The sequence below is a fragment of the Helianthus annuus genome, chromosome 11 (genome assembly GCF_002127325.2).
Source record: "Helianthus annuus cultivar XRQ/B chromosome 11, HanXRQr2.0-SUNRISE, whole genome shotgun sequence".
In the NCBI taxonomy this organism is placed as follows: domain Eukaryota; kingdom Viridiplantae; phylum Streptophyta; class Magnoliopsida; order Asterales; family Asteraceae; genus Helianthus; species Helianthus annuus.
In genome coordinates this window covers 154,223,961-154,237,788 of record NC_035443.2, presented here as the reverse complement: position 1 = coordinate 154,237,788, position 13,828 = coordinate 154,223,961, and positions in this window count along the sequence as shown.

Sequence of the window (13,828 nt, the reverse complement as noted above, 5' to 3'; positions counted from 1 at the left end):
CCTTTCTTAAGGCCCAGAAGTGTTTGCGAAAGGGTCACACCGCTATCTTGGCACTTGTCACTGACGCGTCAACGAAAGAGAAGAAGATCGAGGATATTCCAGTAGTATGCGACTTTCCTCAAGTATTCCCAGAGGATTTACCTGGGCTACCGCCTCATCGCCAGGTCGAATTTCAAATCGAGCTAGCTCTGGGAGCAGCGCCCATAGCTCGAGCACCGTATCGTTTAGCTCCATCAGAACTAGATGAACTGTCCAAACAATTGCAAGAACTTTTGGATAAAGGTTTTATTCGTCCTAGCTCTTCACCCTGGGGAGCTCCAGTGTTGTTCGTAAAGAAGAAAGACGGTACCTTCCGGATATGCATAGATTATCGCGAACTCAACAAGGTGACAGTGAAGAACCGCTACCCTCTTCCCCGCATCGATGATTTGTTCGATCAGCTGCAAGGGTCGAGCTACTATTCAAAGATTGATCTGAGGTCAGGCTACCATCAACTGAGAGTCCGGGACGAGGACGTCTCCAAAACAGCATTCAGAACTCGCTACGGCCACTACGCGTTTCTAGTTATGCCATTCGGGTTAACAAACGCACCTGCAGTCTTCATGGATCTTATGAACAGAGTGTGCAAGCCTTACTTGGATAAGTTTGTGATTGTATTCATCGACGACATCCTGATCTACTCTAAGAGTCAGGAGGAACACGAGCAGCATTTACAACTCATTCTGAAACTCCTTCGAACAGAAGAGTTATACGCCAAGTTTTTGAAATGCGACTTCTGGCTTCGTGAAGTCCACTTTCTAGGCCACGTGGTAAACAAGGATGGGATTCATGTTGATCCATCCAAGGTAGACTCGATTAAGAACTGGCCTGCACCTCGCACGCCAACGGAAATTCGCCAATTCTTGGGTTTGGCAGGTTACTACAGGAGATTTATCAAGGATTTTTCAAGATCGCGCAACCTCTCACCTCACTAACGCAGAAGGGCGTTACTTATCGATGTGGTAATACGTAGGAAACCGCTTTTCAGCACTTAAAGGATAGACTTTGCAGTGCACCTATTCTTTCATTGCTAGAGGGCACAGACGATTTTGTAGTTTATTGCGACGCATCAATTCAGGGTTTGGGTTGTGTATTGATGCAACGGGATAAAGTCATTTCCTACGCTTCGCGCCAACTTAAGATCCATGAAAGGAACTACACTACACATGATCTAGAGCTGGGAGCTGTTGTTTTCGCGCTTAAGATATGGAGACATTACCTGTACGGTACCAAGTGCACCATCTACACCATATCACAGGAGTCTCGAGCATATTTTCAAGCAAAAGGAATTGAACATGCGTCAACGACGATGGGTCGAGTTACTGAACGATTACGAATGTGCCATCAAGTACCATCTGGGCAAAGCCAACGTTGTGGCCGACGCCCTCAGTCGAAAAGACACTGCACCTAGACGCGTGCGAGCACTACAACTTACCATCTAGTCTAGTCTTCCTGCACAGATACGAGATGCTCAGGTAGAAGCATTGAAACCAGAAAACGTCAGGGCTGAAGCCTTACGTGGCTCGAGGCAACGGTTAGAACAAAAGGAAGACGGCGCCTACTATGTAACAGGACGCATTTGGGTCCCACATTATGGAAACTTACGCGAGCTGGTAATGGATGAAGCACATAAGTCTCGCTACTCAGTATATCCAGGTTCGGATAAGATGTACCACGATCTCAGAACTACGTATTGGTGGCCTAGTATGAAAGCCCACATAGCAACTTACGTCAGCAAGTGTTTAACCTGTGTGAGAGTCAAGACAGAATACCAGAAACCATCGGGCCTACTCCAGCAACCAAAGATACCACAATGGAAATGGGAGGAAATCTCCATGGATTTTGTTACTGGCCTGCCTAGATCTCAGCGTGGGAATGATACTATTTGGGTGATCGTGGATTGACTCACTAAGTCTGCACACTTCTTGGCTATCAAGGAAACAGACAAATTCTCTACCTTAGCAGACATTTACTTAAAAAGAAGTAGTTTCGAGGCACGGGGTGCCAACCTCTATTATTTCCAATCGTGATGCACATTTTACTTCTGAACTGTGGCAAGCGATGCACAAATCTTTTGGCTCTCGATTAGACATGAGCACAGCTTATCACCCTCAGACGGTTGGGCAGTCTGAGCGCACTATCCAGACTCTAGAAGACATGCTTCGGGCATGTGTTATCGACTTCGGCAACGACTGGTAAAAACATCTCCCGTTAGTGGAGTTCTCGTACAACAACAGTTACCACACCAGCATTCAAGCCGCTCTATTTGAGGCATTGTACGGGCATAAATGCCGATCACCTCTGTGTTGGGCAGAGGTGGGGGATAGTCAGATCACGGGTCCAGAACATGTAGTCGATGCTACAGAAAGAATTGCTCAGATACGACAACGAATGGCGGCAGCTCGTGACCGTCAGGAAAGCTACGCTGATAAGCGCAGGAAACCACTCGAGTTCCAGGTTGGGGATCGAGTGCTACTCAAAGTCTCACCCTGGAAGGGTGTAGTTCGTTTTGGTAAACGAGGCAAGCTCAATCCGCGGTATGTCGAACCGTTCGAAATCATAGAGAAAATAGGCAAGGTGGCCTACAAACTGAACCTACCAGCAGAACTCGGTGGGGTTCACAACGTATTTCACGTGTCAAATCTGAAGAAGTGTCTATCAGATGAGACCCTCATAGTTCCTTTGAAGGAGCTCACTATCGACGAGCAGTTGCGATTCGTCGAGGAACCTGTTGAAATCACGGACCGGGATGTTAAGGTCCTCAAGCACACCAGAATACCTCTTGTTCGAGTTCGTTGGAACTCCCGTCGTGGCCCAGAGTTCACCTGGGAACGAGAAGACCAAATGAAACTCAAGTATCCCCAGTTGTTCGAAAACAATGCAACTACTACTGAGGCCGAAGCTACTACAGAATTTCGGGACGAAATTCTAAACCAACGGAGGGATGATGTGACACCCCAGGGAAACCAGTAAACTACACAACTTAACTAGCTTCCTCAGTAACCGCATGCTAAATTTCGGGACGAAATTTCTTTCAAGTTGGGGATAATGTGACAACTCGAGTTTCCAAGATTCCGCTTTCGCATTTATTGCACGTTAACTGTTTAGTTGTTTACTTACACGACTTGTTTGCTTTGTAACTATACACGTTGTGATATGATAAAACGTATTGTGATTATTGCCTGTATATGTTTGGTGATATAATATGAAACCTATTGAAAAACTTAAACTATTTAAACCATGAAAAGGCCCAACGAAACAAAAGTGTTTCGCCAATAACAACCACAACGAAACAGGCGTTTCGCCATTAGGCCATCTCGACGAAACAAGAGCGTTTCGTCATCCTCATCTCGACGAAACAGGTGTGTTTCACCGGCCCAGTGATTCGCGAAGCCCATTAAGGGCCCGGTACGTTAATTTGAGTATATTAACGTTAACCGACTTCCTGTTTCACACTTTTAACAAAAATCAAAACCCTAGAGCTCCCTTTCTCTGTTGACGGCGATCTTGTGTCCCCGAAGCCCCCGAATCGATCAAGTTATTATTCCGTTCATCGTGGTTAGTGTTTAACCCATTGCGTGATTGTTTGATGTATGTCATAGTTAACTGTTTGCTTGAAATCGTTAGGGATCCATGCTAAATAATGGTTATGTTCATGTTTGGTTGATGAATTGACTATAATAGGATCTATTGTCAGTTACAGTTTCGTGTGTCGGATTGGATTGTTTGTGGATAAACCAGTAAATAGATTAGAATTGATGTTTATAACTTCAATTGTCTATGCCATTGTTCATGAACGGTATAAGTATGTTGTTGAATGATGAATTTGTGATGTGATATTTGCATGTTAGATTGTTTAGGTTAACACATGACTCAGCCACGACTAGTATCGATAATTAATGTATGATTGTTGATTGTTGATTGTTGATGATGATCGATGATTAGGGTTCCTGTGTAACTGTTGGCGACGTAACTGATCAGACGAATCGTCTGTCACGAAGAAACGGGTATGATGAAACAGGTGTGTTTCGTCATGGGCAAACACGGCGAAACAGATGTGTTTCGTCGAGGGAAATCACGACGAAAGAAGAGTGTTTCGTCAAAGGGAAGTCACGGCGAAACAGGGGTGTTTCGTCGAGTGGGAACTTTGCACAGTAACTTAATTTAACTCTATTAAGAGTTAGCTGGATTAACTAACTGCTGTTAGATGATAAGCATGACTTGTATGGACTTGAATACGTGTTTTGTGCTATTTGGTGATCACTGATTTAATATCCACCGTGATTGTACTTATATGTGAACTTCGTGAATATAAACTGATTATGTACACGTGCGTACTTTAGGACTTGACTGATTATTTGTGAGCACATACTTTAGCATACCGAGCAAACCAAGGTGAGTTCACACTCTTTCCAAGGCATGGGATTCCCAAGGGTTGGGAATGGGTAAATGAACTAAACGGTAATTACAACCATCCTCTGGGAGTAGGATGCCAAGCATACACACTGGACCAAACCTCTATCATTGAAGTCCCTCATCTTATCGACTTAAACGCCGAGGCCTAGGGCGAGCAGGTCATTAGTTAATAGCGCTATTAGGTTTACCAAACCTCACACTGTGTCGTTCGAACGGGCGTGTACTAATGGACTATGGGCAAAGGGTCAATGCTGATAGACATTGACTTAGGGCACCTCTTTCATTTTCGTAGCAGTCGATACACTCGGTCTAGTAACACATGGGAAGCCCCCACTAATCTTCGCACACATGTCTGGGAGACCGCGATACGAATTAATACGATACATGGTTTACAAAACGAACATATGATTTACGAAACGAATGCTATAACTAAACAACCAACTGTGAACTCGCTCAACTTTGTTGTTGACTCTCTGTTACATGCCTTGCAGGTCGATAGGTACTCATGGAGCTTGCACAAGGAGGCACGGTCGTTGTGGGACATGGCAGTGTGTGCCATGCTAAAAACATTATTTTATTTCATACTTAATACTTACATTGGGTTTTACAATTATGCTTCCGCTAAACACTTAACTATGTTTTTGGATTTGAAACACCTTTCATATTGTGTGGTTGAATTTTACTTATTACTTGTTATGTTCAATATGATTGGTGGCTTGATCCTGGTCAGTCACGCCTCCAAGCGGTGGTTTTCCGCGTGTGGATTTTGGGGTGTGACACAACACTCGGCCACTAAACACGACTTTTCTACTTCAAATTTGAAAAGATTCGGGTATACCTCCATTAAAGGCCTATCCCGAATCCAAATATCCAACCCAAAAAGAATAGTTTTCCCATCCCCCAACACCCCTTTGATCGCACCCTTATGAGACACATTAGCATAAGCAAGGAAATTATCCATCTTCGCTATTAGATGCCCACATACCGTTTAGAGCCTTATTGTAAGGAATGAAAGCCCCCACTTTGGCGTTGTGATGCAAGGCTAAACTAAACCTTTTTCCAAAGACTCTTATCATCCACCCTGAACACCCACCACCACTTTGCCAATAGTGCCAAATTTGAAACTTTAAGAGGACAAAGATCCAACCCTCCTCTTCTTTACTAGTCGTCACAATATCCCATGTGACCCACACCATCTTATCATTGTTTCCATTACTACCTCACAAAAATATTCTTCTTTTACCTTCCAAACAATCGATAATCTTTTTAGGGCTTTATAAAGGGAAGAATAATAAGAAAAAGACTTTCCAACACCGGCTTAATTAACGTGAGTTTACCCCATAGAGAGATTATGAGCGTTCCAACTTGCTAACCTACTATCAAATATGTCCAACACCACTTGCCAATTACTAAGGCGGTTCATGTTTGCACCCACCATGAGGCCCAAATAAATAAAAGGCATCGTTTTAGTTTTACAATTTAAAATTAAACCAAACCTCTCCGATTCATCTTGTACCACCCCAACTAAAATAAAGTCGACTTTTTAAGATTAATTTTTAGCCCTGACATGATATTAAAAAACCACAAAAACTGAGCCAAACTCCACACATACCCTTCCACACACTCCCCTATAATCAATGTGTCATCCACAAATAAACGTTGGGATATGGGAGGCCCTTCATTAGGAGTACCAAAACTTTTAAACAAACCCATGGAGACATTTTTCTCAATAGAAACTGAGAATGCCTCTATCACCAATACAAAAAGGAACAAAGAAATCGGATCGCCTAGGCGAATCTCCCTAGAATAGTAAAACTCAAAGTTCGAAGATCTGTTAAACAAGACCGATGACCTCAAAGAGTTTATAATCCCCCTAAAAAAGTCTCCATTTTTCGTGTTGGTGCATTTTATGTGACAACAGCCTTGGATTGGTCTTTGGATATTGAACACAAGTTTGGGCTGCGAAGACTTTTGAAGACTGAATGGAATTCGAGTTTGTTAAAGCCCAAATCAAGTCCAAGTTAAAGTTCTAGTTTAAGTCCATGTAAACTAGCCCGAACTATATCTAGAATTCGTATGGGCTTAGCCCAATTCGAGTTGTATGGTTGTGTGTATATAAACAACCTTAAGCTAGAGTTTAGGGTTAGACTTTTAGGCAATTGTGAGAGCATTCGAATACACAGATATTGGAGGTGAGGTTCTTGGAGATCTTAGGTGATTGTAAACGTTTTCGTTGGATAATCATAGAAGATCAGTTGGTAAATCGTTTCGTGTTCTTGTTTCTGTTTGTTTAGTTTATCAAGGGGATTCCGCACCCTTGGTAGATTGTCAGTTTTGTTACGATCCATACGGGATAAGGGACCTACAATTGGTATCAGAGCTTTTGCTCTTGTGTACGGTTCAAGACTGATTTGCAGATTCAAGATTGTTTTTGGTTGAAGTTTTTCGGTGAAAATTCTGTTTTTTACGAAGAACAGTCAAGAACAGTGAAGAACAGCTTCAAATTCATTAGTTTGATCTGTTTTGGTGTTGTTTGGAAGGTGTTTGCTGAAATTTAGGAGTTTTAGTTTGGAAAGTTATCATTCAGAAGATTCTGCGGTTTAAAAAGTGTAGATTTCTTGGGATTTTGATTGGAAGATAGCTGGTCTCGACTGGAAGTGTTTAATCAGTGGTCTCGACTTGTTTTGGTTGACTCGAAACCAGCAGTCTCGACTAAGGTCTGGAGTTGTCCATTTTTCACTCGAAATCAAAGGTCTCGACTCGAAACCAGTGGTCTCGACTGGGGTCTCGGATTGTGCATTTTTTTTACTCGAAACAAGGTCTCGACTCAAGAACAAAGGTCTCGACTCGAGAACAAGTAGTCTCGAGTGACTTATGCAGTGGTGGAATTTTCTTTGGCAAGCGTAACAAAAAATTCACGTTTTTGCGAATAGAAAATTATCCGTAGCTCATCTGGATAAACCGTTTGCACCGTTGGACTCCTTGGATTTTTAGGACAAAAAAAAACTCTGGAAAATCCCGAAAAAGGTCTTCGACATTATATATCATTGGAATCGTAATTTCGAGACGAATCTAACGGTATAATTTGGTAAAAACAGTTTTTGAAAAAATTTTGTACGGTTTTACCAGTCTGTTACGTTAAAATGTCGAACATTTCTAATTTGAACGAACTCTTAAGGATGGAGCATGAGGTTGGCACTACCAATAAACCGCTTAAGATGATAAAGGTGGAAAATTATCTGGCATGGAAGGACGAGTTTCAATCCTTCATTGAATATCAAGACACACGCATGTGGATCTGTATTGTAGATGGGTACACAAACTCAACACATGATTTTGAGGGCAGACAACGTGTCACAACCTACGTAAACATGCAAGAGGCTGATAAAAAGATGTATGAGGCTGAGAAGAGAGCCTTGGCAGCCCTAAAAATGTCCTTAGTAGATGGCATCAAGCATACCTTTAAGAATTATACTACTTCAAAGGAAATGTGGGATGCATTAGAGAAAAGAAATGAAGGTAATGCAGATGTCAAAAAGAACAAGGTTGATCTATTGAAGAAGCAGTTCGCTGTATTCAAGTATATGAAAAATGAGTCACTTGAGGACATCATCACTAAATACTACCATCTGATGTCAGAAATGGACAATTATGATATAGATAGCTATTCTGACATAGAGAAAAATGACAAACTGCTCGATACTTTATCTGCTAAGTGGGATATCTACACTCTCATGATCAAAGGGGAAGCAGATTATGAGACAAAGGAACTGGAAGAAGTGGTTGGAAAGCTGAGAGCTTATGAGCTCAATATGAAGAACAAGGAATCTGGTTATGATCAGGTTCAAGATCCAAGGATTTACAATGGACTTACATCTTCTTCATCTCACAACGCTTCTAGCGACCCTGCGACTACATTTCTGTCATGTGAGAATGAGAAGGTTACTGTAAATGAGGATGGTGATGTGTGTTTCGTAGCTGCTTCAGGAGGATCAACTAGAGCTTAAAGAACATCAACTACTAATCAGAGTAGCAGTACAAATCGATGCCTATGAGTGTGAAGTCCGCAGAAGAACATCTTGCTCTACTTGTTTCATTTGTTGCTTCTTATGAGAACTACATTCAGGGGAAGATATCTGATCCTGCTACTTTAGATGAAGATTATGATCAGATTGACCCTGATGACTTAGAGGAGATGGATCTACAATGGCAAATGGCCATAATTTCTAGACGAGTGAAGAGATTTATGAACAGGACAGGAAGGAAGTTTGTAGGGAAAGTGTTGGTTTTGACAAGACCAAAATGAGGTGCTTTAACTATCAAAGTTATGGACATTTTGGTAGGGAATGTCAAAAACAAAAACAAGAGGCTTTAAGTCAGAGTTCAAACAATAGGAATGCATCAAACAACTCTAACTCAAAGGCTTTGATCTCTACAGCAAGAGAGGGATCATATGACTAGAGTATTCATTTGGAAGATGATGAGAATGTCATTCAAGCCATTCATGGCAGAGATAGTGCCCGTTGATGATGCTTAAGATAACGTGGAAGATGCTGAAGCAAATGTGGATGCTGAAGTAGAGAAAGAGAGTGAAACTAAACAGGTTGATGCTGATCAGACTGTAGAAACTCATGAGGAAAAGTTAAAGTCTGGTGATGAGAAGGATGTGTTAGACACAAAGAAGGTTGCAGAGTTTGCTACTTTCATGGCTGACTTGAGCAAAGCTACAGGAGAGGTAAGTTCTAATCCTGCTAATTCAGTTTGTTTAAAATGTCGAGAATTACAGGGTGAGGTTGACAGGTTGTCAGCACAAAATCAAAGTCTGGTGAATGAGCTGTCTAACGTAAAAGAATCAAACTTTTTTCCTAAAAGAAACGAGTCTTTATATTTGAAGAAGATAAAAGGTTATGAAACTGAAATTGAAGTCTTAACCTACAAGTTAAACAAAAAACTTCAAATCATAGACTTAGCTCATGACACGATGAGAGAGAAAACAAAAGAAATTTCTGAAAAATGCAAAGAGTTGTCAGATGCACAACTGAAAATTGTTGAACTTGAAAAGAAAATGAATCAATTCAGAGATTCTACTTTTGTAATGAAACACATGATGGGGGGCTTAAAGAAAAGTAATGACAGGACCAGTGTGGGCTTCCAGGGCTTTAATGATGTAACACCACGTAAAAACGTGTCCAATTATATATAGACACGTGTCCTAAACTCTAAATATGTGAAAAATTGAGTTTGAAGGACTAAAGTTAACAAACGGTGAATATATGTATGTGTAACATCCCGAAAATACAAATACTTAAATTAAAGATCGTGTCGTGAATAAATTAGTAAAATAAACTAACTAGGAATGGCACTAACCTAGTTAGGGGATGGCTTATAAGTAGTTAAAGGATTAAAACAAAACCAAAATCGAAAGTTAAGGGACTGAAAGTGTTAAAAATTGAAATTTGATTTACAATTAGTAACCAAAACACCCACCAAACACACACAAAGGTGTGTTTGGTCGACTAAAACACAGGGGGCGACCTAGAGCTTTTCTTCAAGCCCTAAATTCTCCAAAATCTCATAAATTGAAGGTCAAGATCTGTCCCAAAACGAAATTAGAACCTGAATTAGTGATCCTCATTGCAAGAGGATTATAAGGTATGTAAAATTTGATGAAATTTCTCTACTCGAAATTCTCGTAAATTTGGGAAATCTGAAATTCATGGTTGCATGTTTGTTTCATGATGAATTAGGAACAATATAGTGTCTAGGACAAACCCTAGACAAACACAAGTCGAAATCATGTGAAATTTTAGCGAAATTCATGAACACCATTGTAGGTGATAAGTGGGTTTTTGTGAAACTTGATAAACACTAGGATTATAGTGATTGTTCTAGTGTAATCAATGATTTGTTAGAAATTTCAGAATTTTAGAGGCTAAACTTTATGTTAGAAAATTTATTTATGGAAAATTAGGCTATATGACAAGCTAAGAACTTGTCATATAAAAGGTATGAAAATTCTGCCCATAAAGTGTTTGTGAAAACGCCTTAAAGAAGGCTTAAAATTGATATTCGAAGTTGAAACGCATAATTATGATGTTTCGGTGTATTATGCGATATATGGTTTGAAAAGAGTTCTAAACATGTTATGATTGAACTTTATAGGGAAGGACGCCGGAGCGTCAAGTGGGCAAACAAGTGGCGATTTGCGTTTGAAGGGCTTACTTTGAAGGTATGTAACTTGACCCATTACATTAAGTGAATTGCTATTTAATTATGTATGGTTACATTGTAGAATGAAAGTTGTGTTGATTGTAGCGACCATGTTCGTTACTTAAATCTGTAGGTTAAGAATTGGTTTGTAGTCGTTTGGTAGTCATCAAAATGGAGGCTTCCGTAGATGAGCTAAACGGGTCGAACAATGGTGTAAATTGTAGATTTTGTGTTCTAATTAGTTAGCAATGGCGATATCAATCACAAGAGCATTAAACCATGAAATTGGTAATGAAGCGCAAGTGATGCTAAGCCCCGGATGATGGGTATAAGGCGCCATAGGCTTAGTAGTGAAATATAATAAAATAGATAAAGTTAGAATGGGTCGAATGATAGTATAGTGGCTTTTAGCCATAATGATCGGTGAGTCAAATTTTGGTAGGATAGTCGTAAGGGACATGTCCGTAACGAATTTACAAACGTACAGAAAAAGAATCGCCTAAAACGACATGTGGATTAGGGTGAAATCAACAAAATTGTCAAATGGCAAAGTTACAGAGTCCACCGTAATTACGGTCTCCACCGTAATTTACGGTGGACAACAAAACATTACGGTGATTCACTACTGTCTTACGGTAGACAGAATTTCTCAGAGTCTACCGTAACTTACGGTGGGTACCGTAAGTTACGGTAGAGCCCAGAAAACCTTGAATTTTTATTCTTTTTCACATTTTGATGTCGGAACTTGTTTTTATGTACTATATTAAGGTCAAAACTAATGTTCTTAGTGGTTGTGACCCCAGGTGACGAAGTGGATCTTACGAATGGCGGTCAAGCAAATTTTCAAGAACCGAACACACTTTAGAAGCTTCCGCGATATCTGAATTTAATGGACAATGTTTTTGGAATTAAAACAAATTGTTAAACAACTTATGAATGTTTGAATTAGTCGGTAGTTGACTAATGTTTGGTTTCTTTAAGTCTTATGTTTTAATGTTGACGTACTTTATATAAACACATATGAATTTTGATTTAATTCTATTAAAATCAAGTAGTAATTAGTTGGGTCTTACAAGTTGGTAATCAGAGCTTAAGGTTGTCAACAAAGTGTTCGGTTCAAGCTTGATCGATCGTCCGGTAATGAATTAACTTGTAATGTTAGTAGATTATACCTTGTGTAAGAAATGAGATGTGAATTGATGTGCATGGGAAGAGTGTGTTAATTCGCTCAAACCCGGAAAGTGCACTAAAAGTGAACGTGTCACACCCCCAAAATCCACACGCGGAGTACCACCACATGGAGGCGTGACATGACCAGGATCAAGCCACCAATCATATTGAACATCTATGTAATAAGTAAAAGTAAATGTAATCCATCACAATACAACTGGTGTTCAATAAAAAACATAGTATAAGTATCGGAAGCATAGTATGAAAATCCAACACAAGTGTTAAGTCTAAAGAGTCATAATGTTTTCATCAAAACATCCACAATCCGTGCCCACAACGACACGCCTCCCGTGCAAGCTCCATGAGTACCTATGGTCCTGCAAGGCATGTAACAGAAAGTCAACAATTAGTTGAGCGAGTTCACAGTAAGTAAGTTCGTTGCATAACTATGCGTTATTAACTAAGTCGTTTTATAGGTTCAATTGGTGGGGGCTTCCCATGTTGTATATTCAGTTAGTGGGGGCTTCCCATGTTGTATGTACTAGACTAGTGGTAACCACAAGTGTTCTTATTAACTCGAGAACAGTAGTACGTACGAGGTTTATGTAGGTTTTACGTAAGTGTCCTTCTTATCCCGAGGACAGTGGTACCCGTGTGGTTTACGTAGGTTTTACCTAAGTGCCCTTCACAACCCGAGGCAGTAGTAAGTATAAGTTTACGTAGGTTTTACGTAAGCGTCCTTCGCAACCTGAGGATGGTGGTAAGTACATGTTTACGTAGGTTTTACGTAAGTATCCTTCGCCATCCGAGGACGATGGTAAGTAGTCTAGTAACAGTATACGTCCAAGTAATTGTTCAATCCCATTCCTTCAATCCCATTCCCTACCCACCGGGAATCCCATGCCTTGGTATGAGTGTGAACTCACCTTGGTTTGCTCGGTATGCTAAAGTATATGCTCACAGTTAATTCAATCACGTCCTAATGTACGCACGTATACATAATCAGTTTATATTCATGAAGTTCTCGTATAAGCACAATCATAGTGGACATCGTATCAAAGATCACCAAGTAGTACATATCACGTATTCAATTCATTCAAGTTATGTTTAACATTTAACGGCAGTTAACTAACTCAGTTAACTTTAACAGAATTAAACTAAGTTACTGTGCAGTTTACCCTTTCGGTGAAACACCCCTGTTTCGCCGTGACTCCCTCCCGACGAAACACTTCCGTTTCGTCACATCTGTTCCGTCGCAAAAGGCCTCAGCGAAACACACTTGTTTCGTCGGATCTGTTTCGCCGTGAGCCAGTTTCGTCAATAAGTCAGTTACGTCGTGACAACATATCAGTTACAAAAATGAACACAGAAACCCTAATCATTGCTAACAGCCGTCATCAACATCAAACAGCAATCATACAGAACTCATTCAATACCGAACATCATCATCTAATCATCATGAAATCCACTCATCATCCCAATTATACTACAACATCCAATGTCTATCATGAACCCTAAGTCACGAGATAAACATATGCAACCTAGATCACAGCATGTATGGTTCCGATGATAGTATTCTATTATCACAACACCTCTGATAACATACCAAGCCAATATCAACCAATATATCGACCTCATAAGCCGATCAATCATCATAAACCAATCCCTACTCTACATCGGACTAATCATCAAAATCATAACAGGCATGCATTCTCAGATTATCGTAACATTCAACCATAATACATAAACAAATAAGCATGAGCAAAGACTAACCGGAAAAATACTAAGCGATTAATACGAACAGAATGGGGTGAACTCTCGGATGAGGAGGGGCTACCGTCGGTGTATAGGGGAGAGCTTCTAGGGGTTCTTATTTTGCCAAAGGTATGTAACAGAAGTCGTTTCACGTTAATATACACAAACTACCGTACTGGGCCCTTAATGGGCTTCGGCGAATCGTGGGCCGGCAAAACACTCAGTTTCGTCGAATTAG